The sequence below is a fragment of the Pongo abelii genome, chromosome 3 (genome assembly GCF_028885655.2).
Source record: "Pongo abelii isolate AG06213 chromosome 3, NHGRI_mPonAbe1-v2.0_pri, whole genome shotgun sequence".
Lineage (NCBI taxonomy): Eukaryota > Metazoa > Chordata > Mammalia > Primates > Hominidae > Pongo > Pongo abelii.
In genome coordinates, this window is record NC_071988.2 from 126,427,141 (window position 1) to 126,443,369 (window position 16,229).

Here is a 16,229-nt window from a genome sequence, read left to right on the forward strand (position 1 = left end):
TCCATCGTGTATATATGCCACATTTTCTTAATCCAGTCTATCATTGTTGGACATTTGGGTTGGTTCCATGTCTTTGCTATTGTGAATAGTGCCGCAATAAACATATGTGTGCATGTGTCTTTATATCAGCATGATTTATAGTCCTTTGGGTATATACCCAGTAATGGGATGGCTGGGTCAAATGGTATTTCTAGTTCTAGATCCCTGAAGAATGGCCACACTGACTTCCACAATGGTTGAGCTAGTTTACAGTCCCACCAACAGTGTAAAAGTGTTCCTATTTCTCCACATCCTCTCCAGCACCTGTTGTTTCCTGACTTTTTAATGATTGCCATTCTAACTGGTGTGAGATGGTATCTCATTGTGGTTTTGACTTGCATTTCTCTGATGGCCAGTGATGATGAGCATTTTTTCATGTGTTTTTTGGCTGCATAATTGTCTTCTTTTGAGAAGTATCTGTTCATATCTTTCACCCACTTTTTGGTGGGGTTGTTTGTTTTTTTCTTGTAAATTTATTTGAGTTCATTGCAGATTCTGGATATCATCCCTTTGTCAGATGAATAGGTTGCAAAAATTTTCTCCCATTCTGTAGGTTGCCTGTTCACTCTGATGGTAGTTTTTTTGCTGTGCAGAAGCTCTTTAGTTTAATTAGATCCCATTTGTCAACTCTGGCTTTTGTTGCCATTGCTTTTGGTGTTTTAGACATGAAGTGCTTGCCCATGCCTATGTCCTGAATGGTAATGCCTAGGTTTTCTTCTAGGGTTTTTATGGTTTTAGGTCTAACATTTAAGTCTTTAATCCATCTTGGATTAATTTTTGTATAAGGTGTAAGGAAGGGATCCAGTTTCAGCTTTCTACATATGGCTAGCCAGTTTTCCCAGTACCATTTATTAAATTGGGAATCATTTCCCCATTTCTTGTTTTTGTCAGGTTTGTCAAAGATCAGATGGTTGTAGATATGTGGCATTATTTCTGAGGGCTCTGTTCTGTTCCATTGGTCTGTATCTCTGTTTTGGTACCAGTACCATGCTGTTTTGGTTACTGTAGCCTTGTAGTATAGTTTGAAGTCAGGTAGCGTGATGCCTCCAGCTTTGTTCTTTTGGCTTAGGATTGACTTGGCGATGCGGGCTCTTTTTTGGTTCCATATGAACTTTAAAGTAGTTTTTTCCAATTCTGTGAAGAAAGTCATTGGTAGCTTAATGGGGATGGCATTGAATCTATAAATTACCTTGGGCAGTATGGCCATCAATAGCTTACCAACCAAAAAGAGTCCAGGACCAGATGGATTCACAGCCGAATTCTACCAGAGGTACAAGGAAGAACTGGTACCATTGCTTCTGAAACTATTCCAATCAATAGAAAAAGAGGGAATCTTCCCTAACTCATTTTATGAGGCCAGCATCGTCTTGATACCAAAGCCGGGCAGAGAGACAACCAAAAAAGAGAATTTTAGACCAATATCCCTGATGAACATTGATGCAAAAATCCTCAATAAAATACTGGCAAACCGACTCCAGCAGCACATCAAAAAGCTTATCCACCATGATCAAGTGGGCTTCATCCCTGGGATGCAAGGCTGGTTCAATATACGCAAATCAATAAATGTAATCCAGTATATAAACAGAACCAAAGACAAAAACCACATGATTATCTCAATAGATGCAGAAAAGGCCTTTGACAAAATTCAACAATGCTTCATGCTAAAAACTCTCAATAAATTAGGTATTGATGAGACGTATTTCAAAATAATAAGAGCTATCTATGACAAACCCACAGCCAATATCATACTGAATGAACAAAAACTGGAAGCATTCCCTTTGAAAACTGGCACAAGACAGGGATGCCCTCTCTCACCACTCCTATTCAACATAGTGTTGGAAGTTCTGGCCAGGGCAATTAGGCAGGAGAAGGAAACAAAGGGTATTCAATTAGGAAAAGAGGAAGTCAAATTGTCCCTGTTTGCAGATGACATGATTGTATATCTAGAAAACCCCATTGTCTCAGCCCAAAATCTCCTTAAGCTGATAAGCAACTTCAGCAAAGTCTCAGGATACAAAATCAAGGTACAAAAATCACAAGCATTCTTATATACCAATAACAGACAAACAGAGAGCCAAATCATGAGTGAACTCCCATTCACAATTGCTTCAAAGGGAATAAAATACTTAGGAATCCAACTTACAAGGGACGTGAAGGACCTCTTCAAGGAGAACTACAAACAACTGCTTAATAAAATAAAAGAGGATACAAAGAAATGGAAGAACATTCCATGCTCATGGGTACACACCAAAATCTTTGCATGTTATTATTTTTTACTTCAGATTTTTTAGGATCATTCTCCTTTTTATTATATACATATTTTAGAAGAAATTCTTTTAATAACAGTAAGTTTATAATAAACTCTCTCTGGTATTACTGAAAAAATATATTGTTATTGTCCACATTCTCTAAATATTTTTCCTAGATTTAAACTTATTGGTGGGGTGAGATTCTTAGAGATTTCTTGTATTTTCCAGTGAGTTGATCAATACATTTAAAAGTATGATCATTTAGAGTTGAAACTGATTTGCAGTGAAAGGATTTTAGAATACTTTAGTCTGCTATAATTCTAGAAACAGTAGTTATTTCTACTATTTTTTTATTATTATTATACTTTAGGTTTTAGGGTACATGTGCGCAATGTGCAGGTTAGTTACATACATATACGTGTGCCATGCTGGTGCGCTGCACCCACTAACTCTTCATGTAGCATTAGGTATATCTCCCAATGCTATCCCTCCCCCCTCCCCCCACCCCACAACAGTCCCCAGAGTGTGATGTTCCCCTTCCTGTGTCCATGTGTTCTCATTGTTCAATTCCCATCTATGAGTGAGAATATGCGGTGTTTGGTTTTTTGTTCTTGCGATAGTTGACTGAGAACGATGATTTCCAATTTCATCCATGTCCCTACAAAGGACATTAACTCATCATTTTTTATGGCTGCATAGTATTCCATGGTGTATATGTGCCACATTTTCTTAATCCAGTCTATCATTGTTGGACATTTGGGTTGGTTCCAAGTCTTTGCTATTGTGAATAACGCCGCAATAAACATACGTGTGCATTTGTCTTTATAGCAGCATGATTTATAGTCCTTTGGGTATATACCCACTAATGGGATGGCTGGGTCAAATGGTATTTCTAGTTATAGATCCCTGAGGAATCGTCACCTATAAACATAATTAAGCTTATCTATGTTTGATATAGATTGATGGATATATCATTTCATATTTCATGAGTTCTAAGGTCACAGTTCATCTACATAATATGAGTTCCTGAGGAAAAAGAGGAATCTGCCACCTCAGAGTTGGGAGAGATACCTCTATGCGTGCATTTTTGTGTGTAACATATTGATATACAGTTAATATATGTCAATTAAGCCACTCCGTGATTTATATTATCTAGTTCAATGAAACAAAACTTAAAAAAGTAATCAGAGGCTGGAAAAGATTACTGTAGAAAAATCACAGATTGACAATAACACTAACAATACAAGCATAGAAAACAATTAAAAGTAGGAGAGCTGGCAGTTTTATTCCTAGCATGAGGGCCTTTTTGGCCACTGTACAAGATAAAAATAATGACAGTTTAATCAGATCTGACAAGAAGTCAGACAAGAACTTTAAAATTATCAAGAAGATGATTTTCCATAAAGAGTAACAACTATTGTTAAATATAAAATTGGCCTAATTGATTATTGCAGCTTTAAATAATAAGCTAATATTAGATAAACACACCACAATTAGCAAATTATTTTTAAAATAAAACTTATTTCAAGGGGTGGGAAAAGATATTCCATGTAAATGAAAACCAAAAAAGATCAGGAGTAGCTGTACTTATAAAATAGATTTCAAGACAAAAGTTATAAAAAGAGACAAAGAAGGTCATTATATAATGATAAAGAAGTCAATTCAGTGACATGCTATAATAATCAAAATATATATATACCCAATGATGGAGCACCCAGATATATAAAGCAAATATCACTAAAGAGATACAGCCCAATGCAATAGTAGTTGAGAATTTTAACACCCCACTTTCAGTATTGGACAGATTATCTAGACAGAAAATAAACAAACAAACATCAGACTTAACCTGCACTATAGACCAAATTGACCTAACAGACATTTATAGAACTTTTTATCCAAGAGCTGCAGAATACACATGATTCTCATCAACACATGGAGCATTCTCCAGAATAGACCATATGTTCAATCATAAAACAAGTTTCAACAAATAAAAAAATACAGAAACAATATCAAGTATTTCTGACCATGATTTCTGACCACCATTATGGTCATAAATGCTTGATATGATTAGAAGTCAATAACAAGAGGAACTTTGGAAAGTATACAAACACGTGGATATTAAACAATATACTTATGAATGACCATTGGGTCAATGAGGAAATTAAGAAGAAAATTTAAAAAATCTTTAAACACATGAAAATAGAAACACAATATATCAAAACTTATAGGATATTGCAGAAGTAGTGCTGAAAGTTTATAGAAATAAATGCCTACATCAAAAAAGTAGAAAAACTTCAAATAAAATACCTAACAATGCATCTTAAAGAACTAGAAAAGCAAGAGCAAATCAAACACAAAATTAATAGAACAAAAGAAATAATAGAGATCTGAGTAGAAATAAATGAAATTGAGACTAAACAAATACAAAGCATCAACAAAATAAAGATATGACTTTTTGAAAAGATAAACAAAAGTAACAAACCCTTAGCTAGACAAACTAAGAAAAAAAGAGAGACCAAATAAATAAAATCAGAGATGAAAAAGGAGACATTACAACTGATGCCACATAATTATCAAAAGATAATTACAATTTCTTGTAATTATCAAAAGATAATTTGATAAATTAATTTGACAAATAATCTTGTAATTTGACAAATAATCAAAAGATAATTACACATATTATCAAAAGATAATTACAGATTATTATTAATAACTACATGCCAAATACCTAGAAGAAATGGATAAAATCCTAGACACATACAATCTACCAAGATTAAACCATAAAGAAATAGAAAACCTGAATAGATCGGTAACAAGTAATGACATAAAAGGAATAATAAAAAGTCTCCTATCAAAGAAAAACCTGGGACCTGATGGCTTCACTGCTAAACTCTGTCAAACATTTAAAGAACTAATATCAATCCTACTCAAATTGTTCTAAAAAAAAATTAAGAAGGCAGTACTTCCAAACTCATTCAATGAGATCAGTATTACCCTGATAACCAAAACCAGAAAAAGGCATGACAAAAACAGAAAACTACAGGCCAATATCTCTGACTAACATACATGCAAAAATCTTCAACAAAGTACTAGCAAACTGAATTCAACAACACATTAAAAAGATCATTCATTACGACCAAGTGGGATTTAACCCTGGGATGCAAGGATGGCTCAACACATGGAAATCAATAGATGTGATACATCACATCGACAGAATGAAGGACAAACCACATAATCATTTCAATAAATGCTTAAAAAGCATTTGATAAAATTCAACATCCCTTCATGATAAAAACTTTCAACACTTGTTTAGTACAGAAGAAACATACCGCAACACAGTAAAGGCCATATCCAATAAAGTCAGTATCATAGTGAATACGGAAAAACTGAAAGCCTTTCCTCTAAGATCTGGAACAAGGCAAGGATGCCCATTTACCACTTTTATTCAACACAGCACTGGAAGTCCTAGCCAGAACAATTAAACAAGATAAGGAAATAAAAGTCATCCAAATTGGAAAAGAAAAATTCAAATTACTCCTGTTTGCAGGAAATATGATCTTATATTTAGAAAAGCCTGAAGACCCCACTGGATAACTATTAGAAAACAAATTTATTAAAGCTACAGGATACAAAATAAACATACAAAAATCAATAGTGTTTCTTTATGCCAATAGCAAGCAATCTGAAAATGAAACAAAGAAAATAATCCCATTAATGATAGCTACAAATAAAACAAAATACCTAAAAATGAACTTACCAAAGTAGCAAAAGAGCTTTAAAATGAAAACAAGTCCAGGACTAGATGGATTCACAGCCAAATTCTACCAGAGGTACAAGGAGGAGCTGGTACCATTCCTTCTGAAACTATTCCAATCAATAGAAAAAGAGGGAATCCTCTCTAACTCATTTTATGAGGCCAGCATCATCCTGATACCAAAGCCAGGCAGAGACACAACAAAAAGAGACTTTTAGACCAATATCACAGATGAACATTGATGCAAAAATCCTCAATAAAATACTGGCAAACCGAATCCAGCAGCACATCAAAAAGCTTATCCACCATGATCAAGCGGGCTTCATTCCTGGAATGCAAGGCTGGTTCAACATATGCAAATCAATAAACGAACTCCGCCATATAAACAGAACCAACAACAAAACCATATGATTATCTCAATAGATGCAGAAAAGGCCTTTGACAAAATTCAACAACCCTTCATGCTAAAAACTCTCAATAAATTAGGTATTGATGGGACGTACCTCAAAATAATAAGAGCTATCTATGACAAACCCACAGCCAATATCATACTGAATGGGCAAAAACTGGAAGCATTCCCTTTGAAAACTGGCACAAGACAGGGATGTCCTCTCTCACCACTCCTATTCAACACAGTGTTGGAAGTTCTGTCCAGGGCAATTAGGCAGGAGAAGAAAATCAAGGGTATTCAATTAGGAAAAGAGGAAGTCAAATTGTCCCTGTTTGCAGATGACATGATTGTATATCTAGAAAACCCCATTGTCTCAGCCCAAAATCTCCTTAAGCTGATAGGCAACTTCAGCTAAGTCTCAGGATACAAAATCAATGTGCAAAAATCACAAGCATTCTTATACACCAATAACAGACAAACAGAGAGCCAAATCATGAGTGAACTCTCATTCACAATTGCTTCAAAGACAATAAAATACCTAGGAATCCAACCTACAAGGGATGTGAAGGACCTCTTCAAGGAGAACTACAAACCACTGCTCAATGAGATAAAAGAGGATACAAACAAATGGAAGAACATTCCATGCTCATGGGTAGGAAGAATCAATATTGTGAAAATGGCCATACTGCCCAAGGTAATTTATAGATTCAATGCCATCCCCATCAAGCTACCAATGACTTTCTTCACAGAATTGGAAAAAACTACTTTAAAGTTCATATGGAACCAAAAAAGAGCCCACATCGCCAAGTCAATCCTAAGCCAAAAGAATAAAGCTGGAGGCATCACGCTACCTGACTTCAAACTATACTACAAGGCTACAGTAATCAAAATAGCATGGTACTGGTACCAAAACAGAGATATAGACCAATGGAACAGAACAGAGCCCTCAGAAATAATGCCACATATCTACAACCATCTGATCTTTGACAAATCTGACAAAAACAAGAAATGGGGAAATGATTCCCAATTTAATAAATGGTGCTGAGAAAACTGGCTAGCCATATGTAGAAAGCTGAAACTGGATCCCTTCCTTACACCTTATACAAAAATCAATTCAAGATGGATTAAAGACTTAAATGTTAGACCTGAAACCATAAAAACCCTAGAAGAAAACCTAGGCATTACCATTCAGGACATAGGCATGGGCAAGGACTTCATGTCTGAAACACCAAAAGCAATGGCAACAAAAGCCAAAATTGACAAATGGGATCTAATTAAACTAAAGAGCTTCTGCACAGCAAAAGAAACTACCATCAGAGTGAACAGGCAACCTATAGAATGGGAGAAAATTTTTGCAACCTATTCATCTGACAAAGGGATAATATCCAGAATCTGCAATGAACTCCAACAAATTTACAAGAAAAAAACAAACAACCCCATCAAAAAGTGGGCAAAGGATATGAACAGACACTTCTCAAAAGAAGACAATTATGCAGCCAAAAAACACATGAAAAAATGCTCATCATCACTGGGCATCAGAGAAATGCAAATCAAAACCACAATGAGATACCATCTCACACCAGTTAGAATGGCAATCATTAAAAAGTCAGGAAACAACAAGTGCTGGAGAGGAAGTAGAAAAATAGGAACACTTTTACACTGTTGGTGGGACGGTAAACTAGTTCAACCATTGTGGAAGTCAGTGGGGCGATTCCTCAGGGATCTAGAACTAGAAATACCATTTGACCCAGCCAACCCATTACTGGGTATATACCCAAAGGATTATAAATCATGCTGCTATAAAGACACATGCACACGTATGTTTATTGTGGCACTATTTACAATAGCAAAGACTTGGAACCAAGCCAAAGGTCCATCAATGATAGACTGGATTAAGAAAATGTGGCACATATACACCATGGAATACTATGCAGCCATAAAAAATGATGAGTTCCTGTCCCTTGTAGGGACATGGATGAAGCTGGAAATCATCATTCTCAGCAAACCATCGCAAGGACAGAAAACCAAACACCACATGTTCTCACTCATAGGTGGGAATTAAACAATGAGAACACATGGGCACAGGAAGGGGAACATCACACACCGGGGCCTGTTGTGGGGTGGGGGTGGGGGGAGGGATAACATTAGGAGATATACCTAATGTTAAGTGATGAGTTAATGGGTGCAGCACACCAACATGGAACATGTATACATATGAAAGAATCCTGCACGTTGTGCACATGTACCCTAAAACTTATAGTAAAAAAAAAAAAAAAAACAAATTAAAGCACACAAAAATTAAAAAATATTCTATGTTCATGGATCAAAAGAATCAATATTTTTTAAATGTTCATACTTCCCAAAGTGATTTACATATTCAATGCAATCCCTATCAAAATAGCATGACATTTGTCACAGAAATAGAAAAAATAATCTGAAAATTCAGGTGGAGCCAAAAAAGAGCCTGAATAGGGAAAGCAATCCTGAGTGGGGGAAAAGAAAAGCTGGAGGCATCATATTACCTGACTTTAAATTATACTAAAAATCTAATACTAAAAGTAAGCAAAATAGCATGGTACTGGCATAAAAGCAGACACATAAACCAAAAGATAGAGAACCCAGAAATAAATCCGCACATTTGCAATCAACTCATTTTCAACAAAGGCATGAAGGACACAGATTGGGGAAAGAGTCTCTTCAATAAATGGTGCTGGGAAAACTGGATATTCATATGTAGAAGAAGAAAACTAGACTCTTACTTCTCACTATATAAAAAATCAAATAAAAACGGAATAAAGATTTAAATCTAAGACCTGAAACTATGAAACTACTAAAACAAAACATTGGGGAAAAGCCCCAGGACATTGGCCTAGGCAAAAATTTCTTAAGACCTCAAATGCACAGGCAACCAAAGCAAAAATATATGAATAGGATAACAACATAAACTTCTACACAGAAAAAAAAAAATCAACACAGTAAAGAAACATCTGGTGGGGACGTGGGGAGAGATAGCATTAGGAGATATACCTAGTGCTAAATGACGAGTTAATGGATGCAGCACACCAACATGGCACATGTATACATATGTAACAAACCTGCACATTGTGCACATGTACCCTAAAACTTAAAGTGTAATAATAAAAACAAAGAAAAAAAAAAGAAACAACTGATAGAATGAAAGAAAATATTTGCAAACTACTCGTGTGACAAGGATTAATAACCAGAATATAAAAGGACTTCAAACAACTAATTAGGAAAACAAAAAAACATAAAATTTTCTTTTTTTTTTTTTTTTTTTTTTTGAGACGGAGTCTCGCACTGTTGCCCAGGTTGGAGTTCAGTGACACAATCTCGGCTCCCTGCAAGCTCCGCCTCCCGGGTTGACGCCATTCTCCTGCCTCAGCCTCCCGAGTAGTTGGGACTACAGGCACCTGCCACCACGCCGGCTAATTTTTTGTATTTTTAGTGGACACAGGGTTTCACTGTGTTAGCCAGGATGGTCTTGATCTTCTGACCTCGTCATCCACCCGCCTTGGCTTCCCAAAGTGCTGGGATTACAGGCGTGAGCCACTGTGCCCGGCCAAGTCTCACTGTTATGCCCAGGCTGGAGTGCAGCGATATGATCTTGGCTCACTGCAACTTCCGCCCCCTGGGTTCAAGCAGTTCTCCTGCCTCAGCCTCCAGAGTAGCTGGGATCACAGGTGTCCATCACCACGCCCAGCTAATTTTTGCATTTTGGGTAGAGACAGGGTTTTGCCATGTTGGCCCGGCTGGTCTCGAACTCCTGACCTCAGGTTATCCACCCGCCTTGGCCTCCCAAAGTGCTAGGATTACATGCGTGAGCCACTGCGCCCAGCCATAATTTAATTTTTAAAACAGGCAGAAGGCAGAGATAATTGGCAAGCCACATGTAGAAGAATAAAACTAGATCCTCATTTCTCACCTTACACAAAAATGAACTCTAGATGAATCAGTCTTAAATCTAAGACCTGAAACCATAAAAACTGTGGAAGATAACACTGAACAAAACCCTTCTTGATATTGGCTTAGGCAACGACTTCATGACCAAGAATCGAAAAGCAAATGCAACAAAAACAAAGATAAATAAATGAGAATTTATTAAGCTAAAAAAGCTTCTGCATAGCAAAATAAATAATCAACAGAGTAAACGAACAACCCAGCATGGGAGAAAATCTTTGCAAACTATGCATCCAACAAAGGACTAATATCTAGAATCTACAAGAAAATCAGCAAGAACAAAACGAAAAATCCCATCAAAAAGTGGGCTAAGGACATGCATACACAATTCTAAAAAGAAGATATACAAATAGCCAACAAACATGAAAAAATACTCAATATCACTAATTATCAGGGAAATTCAAATCAAAACAACAATGCAATATCATCTTATTCCTGCAAAATGGCCATAATTAAAAAATCAAGAAATAATAGATGTTGGTGTGGATGTGAGGAAAAGGGAACACTTTTACACCACTGGTGGGAATGTAAAGTAGTATAACCACTATGGAAAACAGTGTGGAGATTCCTTAAAGAACTAAAAGTGGATCTACCATTTGATCCACCAATCCCACTACTGGGTATCTACCCAAAGGAAAAGAAGTCATTATATAAAAAAAGGCACTTGTATACGCATGTTTATAGCAGCACAATTTGCAATTGCAAAAATATGGAACCAGCCCAAATGCCCATCAATCAATGAGTGGATAAAGAAAATACAGTATGTATATACCATAGAATACTTCTCAGCCATAAAAAGGGACAAAATAATGTCATTTGCAGCAACCTGGACGGAGTTGGAGATCATTATTCTATGTGAAGTAACTCAGGAATGAAAAACCAAATATCATATGTTCTCACTCATAAGTGGAAGTTAGCTATGAGGACACAAAGGTATAAGAATAGAGGGATAGCATTAGGAGATATATCTAATGCTAAATGGCGAGTTAATGGGTGCAGCACACCAGCATGGCACATGTATACATATGTAACTAACCTGCACATTGTGCACATGTACCCTAAAACTTAAAGTATAATTAAAAAAAAAAAAAAGAATGATACAATGAACTTTGAGAATTCGGGGGAAGGTGGGAGGGGGGTGAGGGATGAAAAACTACACATTGGGTACAGTGTACACTGTTCGGGTGATGGGTGCACCAAAATCTCAGAAATTACCACTAAAGAACTTATCCATATAACCAAAAACCACCTGTTCTCCAAAAATCTATTAAAATAAAGAAAAAATAACTCCTTGCCAATAAGATTATTATTGTATATAGTATATATACAATTATGTATATATAGTATACATAATTATTGTATTATAAGTTATATATTACATTATTGCATATTATATAGTCTATAACGATACAATTCATAACTATATAATTATTACTTTAATAACTAAATTCTATATAATTATGCTATTAATTTATAATAATTATATTATTACTTCCCCCCCAAAAAAATGAGGGGCTAACCATTGAGCATTGTGGAAACTGGGTGATGGGTACATGAAGCTTTACTGTACACTGTTCTCCCTTCTTTTGTATGTGTTCTCTAATAAAAAGAAAAACAAAAAAATGGGCAAATGATATGAACTTGAAAGTTAAAAAATTTTAAAAGAAAAAAATCTGAATAGGCATTTCTCAAAAGAAGACATACAAGCGGCCAATGGGCATATGAAAAGTTCTCAACATCATTAATCATCAGAGGAATGTGAATCAAAACAATGAGATATCATTTCACCCCAGTTTAAATGGTTTTTATCAAAAGAACAGGCAATAACAGATGCCGGCAAGGATATGGAGAAAAGGGAACTCTCATACGCTGTTGGTGGGAATGTAAATTAGTATAACCACAATGGAGAACAGTATGGAGGTTTCTCACAAAGCTAAAAATAGAGCAACCATATGATCCAGCAATCCCATCACTTGGGATATATCCAAAAGAATGGAAATCAGTATATGGAAGAGATGTCTGCACTCTCATGTTTATTGCAGCAGTATTCACAATAGCCAAGATATGGAGTCAACGTAAGTGTTCATCAAGAGATAAATGGATAAAAAAAATGTGGTACATATACACAATAAAATATTATTCAGCCATAAAAAAGAATAAAATCCTGGCATTTGCAACAATATGGATGGAACTGGAGGACACTGTGTTAAGTGAAATAAGCCAGGCACAGAAAGACACATATTGCATGTACTCACTTATATATAGGACGTAAAAAAAAATGAACTCATGGAGAGAGAGTAAAATGATGCTCATCAGAGCATCATTGAATATGATCAGTAAAGGTGAATTTATTATTTGTACCTTTGCTTAATTGTTCTGACGGTTTAAAAGTTTTCTTATATTTCACTTAAATTTCCCCGCTGTAGTTGAAGATCATTACTTCCTGTTCTGCTCTCATTGACTAATAAGAAATGATCCCTGTCCTCCTGATAACATCCCTTAACACATTTTCAGAAGCTATCATATCTCCCCTTAGCCTTTTTGTCTCCATATTGGGAAATTCTCAGCTCTGCTATCCTTTCATCATATATCCTGTCCTTCCTGAATTTCTCATATTTTGAGGCTTATATTTGAACTTAGATAGGTTTGTTCATAAAGAGAAAAATTGCATTTAAAATTTTATAATTGCCTGAAAATGAAAAAAAAAAAAGTTCTATGTATTATTTACCTCATTTGTTAGAAAGTAAGCATGCAATTCTATTGGGGAAATTGGGTTTGCTAAAAGTTAATTCTTATTACCAGTTTCATAAAAAAATGTCAAATTATCATTTTTTCTGCATTTATTAAAGAAGAAAACTTCAAGGGTCTGACATTTCTTGCAAACTTGTGTATGTGCACTCATCTCTGTAGAGTTCATGTGCAAAGTGTATTTTTCTGAGAAAATATATTTATAGCTTTCTTGGTGGAGCACTGCCTACCCTAGGAAGAAAAAAAAATCTGACTGGATTCTAGTCCTAGGATAAAATTAAACTGGGTAGACACTAACTTACCTGTTTACCTTTTCTGTTACACAATATTTTTTTGCAAATGACATAACTCATATACCAGTGTATTTTAAGTAGAGTAATATTTATGATTGCAGCCTGAGAATTTTTCAAGAAATTTGAAATCAGTATTTTCTTGTGAACAGAGACTTCTTTCTTAGCATTATTTTCAATGTGTTTTTATCCCCCTCAGAGGATTCTGCACAACCTCACTAGGGCTTTGATTCAGAGCATCCTCTGTCAGTTATAATGTTGGCAGCTATATGGCCAGCTGTTCTTAGCCACTCTCAAGTGTGTAATACACAGCCCTCACATATGTGAGATCTCCTTGTAACGAGGCAGAAATTGTCCTTAAAGAGTACTCCTAAGAAAGTAGTCAAAGGAGAGAAGAACTGTGCTTCCAAGCATGTTCTTACATTTTTCCCTCTATAGATATGGCCCCTAAGGCTCTCCATCTATCTTAGAACATTCTCCATGCATATCATTTAGCAGCAGAAATCCCAACAGCAATATACAGTAGGGAAATAATCCCAATAAGAAAGAGGACATCGGCAGCCCAGAGACTAAGACCACGAGGTATTAGGATATGTTTAGATAAAACATGCTTGCAAAAAGAAATAAAGACCTTTGTATGCAACACCAATTATCCTTTTCTTCAGACCCTTTTGACATCCCTGTTCCAGGTTTCTATGTGTTCAGACCCAATTCACACAGATGTAACTGGATGCTGCCTTGTCTTCAGCCCCTTCCCTTCCCCTCTGGCTTCCCACCCAAGGGCTGCCTTGCTGGTGATACCACAGGGCTCCATTCAGCTCCTATGCCCAGCATGCACAACCTGGTGGTATGGGGGAGTTATTACATCATGGGGTAAAGTTTACTAATTGCTAAGAAGGCCTAGTAGATCAATTATTTTTGTTTTTTGCCTTCTGTATTAGTCTGTTCTCATGCTGCCAATAAAGACATACACAAGACTGGGTAATTTATAAAGAACGAAAGGTTTAATGGACTCACAATTCCACATGGCTGGGGAGGCCTCACAATTACAGCAGAGGTTGAAGCGAAAGCAAGACATGTCTTACATGGCAACAGGCAAGAGAGCTTGCGCAGGGGAACTCCAATTTATGAAACTAACAGATCTCGTGAGACTTATTCACTACCATGAGAACAGTATGGGGGAACAACCCCCATAACTCAATTTTCTCCACCTGGCCCCACCCTTGACATGGGGGGATTATTACAATTCTAGGTGAGATATGGATGGGGACACAAAGCCAAACCTTATTACCTTCCCTCTCCAGGATTGTCCAGAGATATAGTTACAGGCATTTCCATGGTGTAACACTACAGTCAGCTCAATACCACAGCCCTATTTGGGCTCTACCTCTTTTCTTGAATTTTTTTTTATTGTTGTTCTTCACTTCTAGTCCCTGGAATTGTCTTTCCTGTAAAATAAGAGCAAATTAGACTGCTTGGGCTCTTCTTTCTGGGGAAATCAGGCTAAAAAGTTCTCTTAGAACTTTTCACCAGGGATACACAACAGAAAAGCCCAAGCATTTATTGTAATTTCTCCCATATTATGACTTTTTGATACAAACTTTCAAAATTACAGAGACAGGGTATCTCCTATTCTGACCAGTAAAGATAACCTATTGAACATGGTGAAAATATCTAATGACAATTCAACAAATATTACTTAGCTCCTAGAATATCTCAAATATTCTGCTATAGTCTGGATTTCTGTCTACAAATCGAGGATTAAAAAATTAATATAATACAAAATGTTAGCTAACTAATCTTAAGAATTTCCCTCTCAACTTCTGAAACAATGATATATCTAGGTGGAATGAACTTTACTAATCCGAGGTAATAGAACTAAGAGGAATAAAATGTAATTGAATATCAACTCTAAACCCCAAAAATCTTGTTAAGGAGGTAATTCCCTTGAAGAGTCTTCAGAGACCCCATATGACAATAAAACTAGAATGAATGCAAACAAAGATTCTACTGAAAACAAATGCTTTAAAAATAGGTGCTATAATTTGAATGTTTATGTCTGTTCCAAAATTTACATGTTGAAACTTATCGTGAAAATGGCCTTATTGCCCAAAGTAATTTATAGATTCAATTATATCCATGAAGCTACTATTGACTTTCCTCACAGAATTAGAAAAATCTACTTTAAATTTCATATAGAACCAAAAAGAGCCTGTATAGCCAAGACAATCCTAAGCAAAAAGAACAAAACTGGAGAAACCATGCTACCTGACTTCAAATTATACTACAAGGATACAGTAACCAAAACAGCAAGGTACTGGTACCAAAGCAGATATATAAACCAATGGAACAGAACAGAGGCCTCAGAAATAACACCACACATCTACAAACAACTAATCTTTGACAAACCTGACAAAAAACAAGAAATGGGGAAAGGATTCCCTATTTAATAAATGGTGCTGGGAAAACTGGCTGGCCATATGCAGAAAGGTGAAACTGGAACCTCCTTACACCTTATACAAAAATTAACTCAAGATGGGATAAAGACTTAATGTAAGACCTAAAACCATAAAAACCCTAGAAGAAATCCTAGGCATTACCATTCAGGACACAGGCATAGGCAAAGACTTCATGACTAAAACACCAAAGAAATTGCAACAAAAGCCAAAATTGACAAATGGGATCCGATTAAACTAAAGAGTTTCTGCACAGCAAAAGAACCTATCATCAGAGTAAACAGGCAACCTACAGAATGGGAGAAAATTTTGCAATCTGTCCAT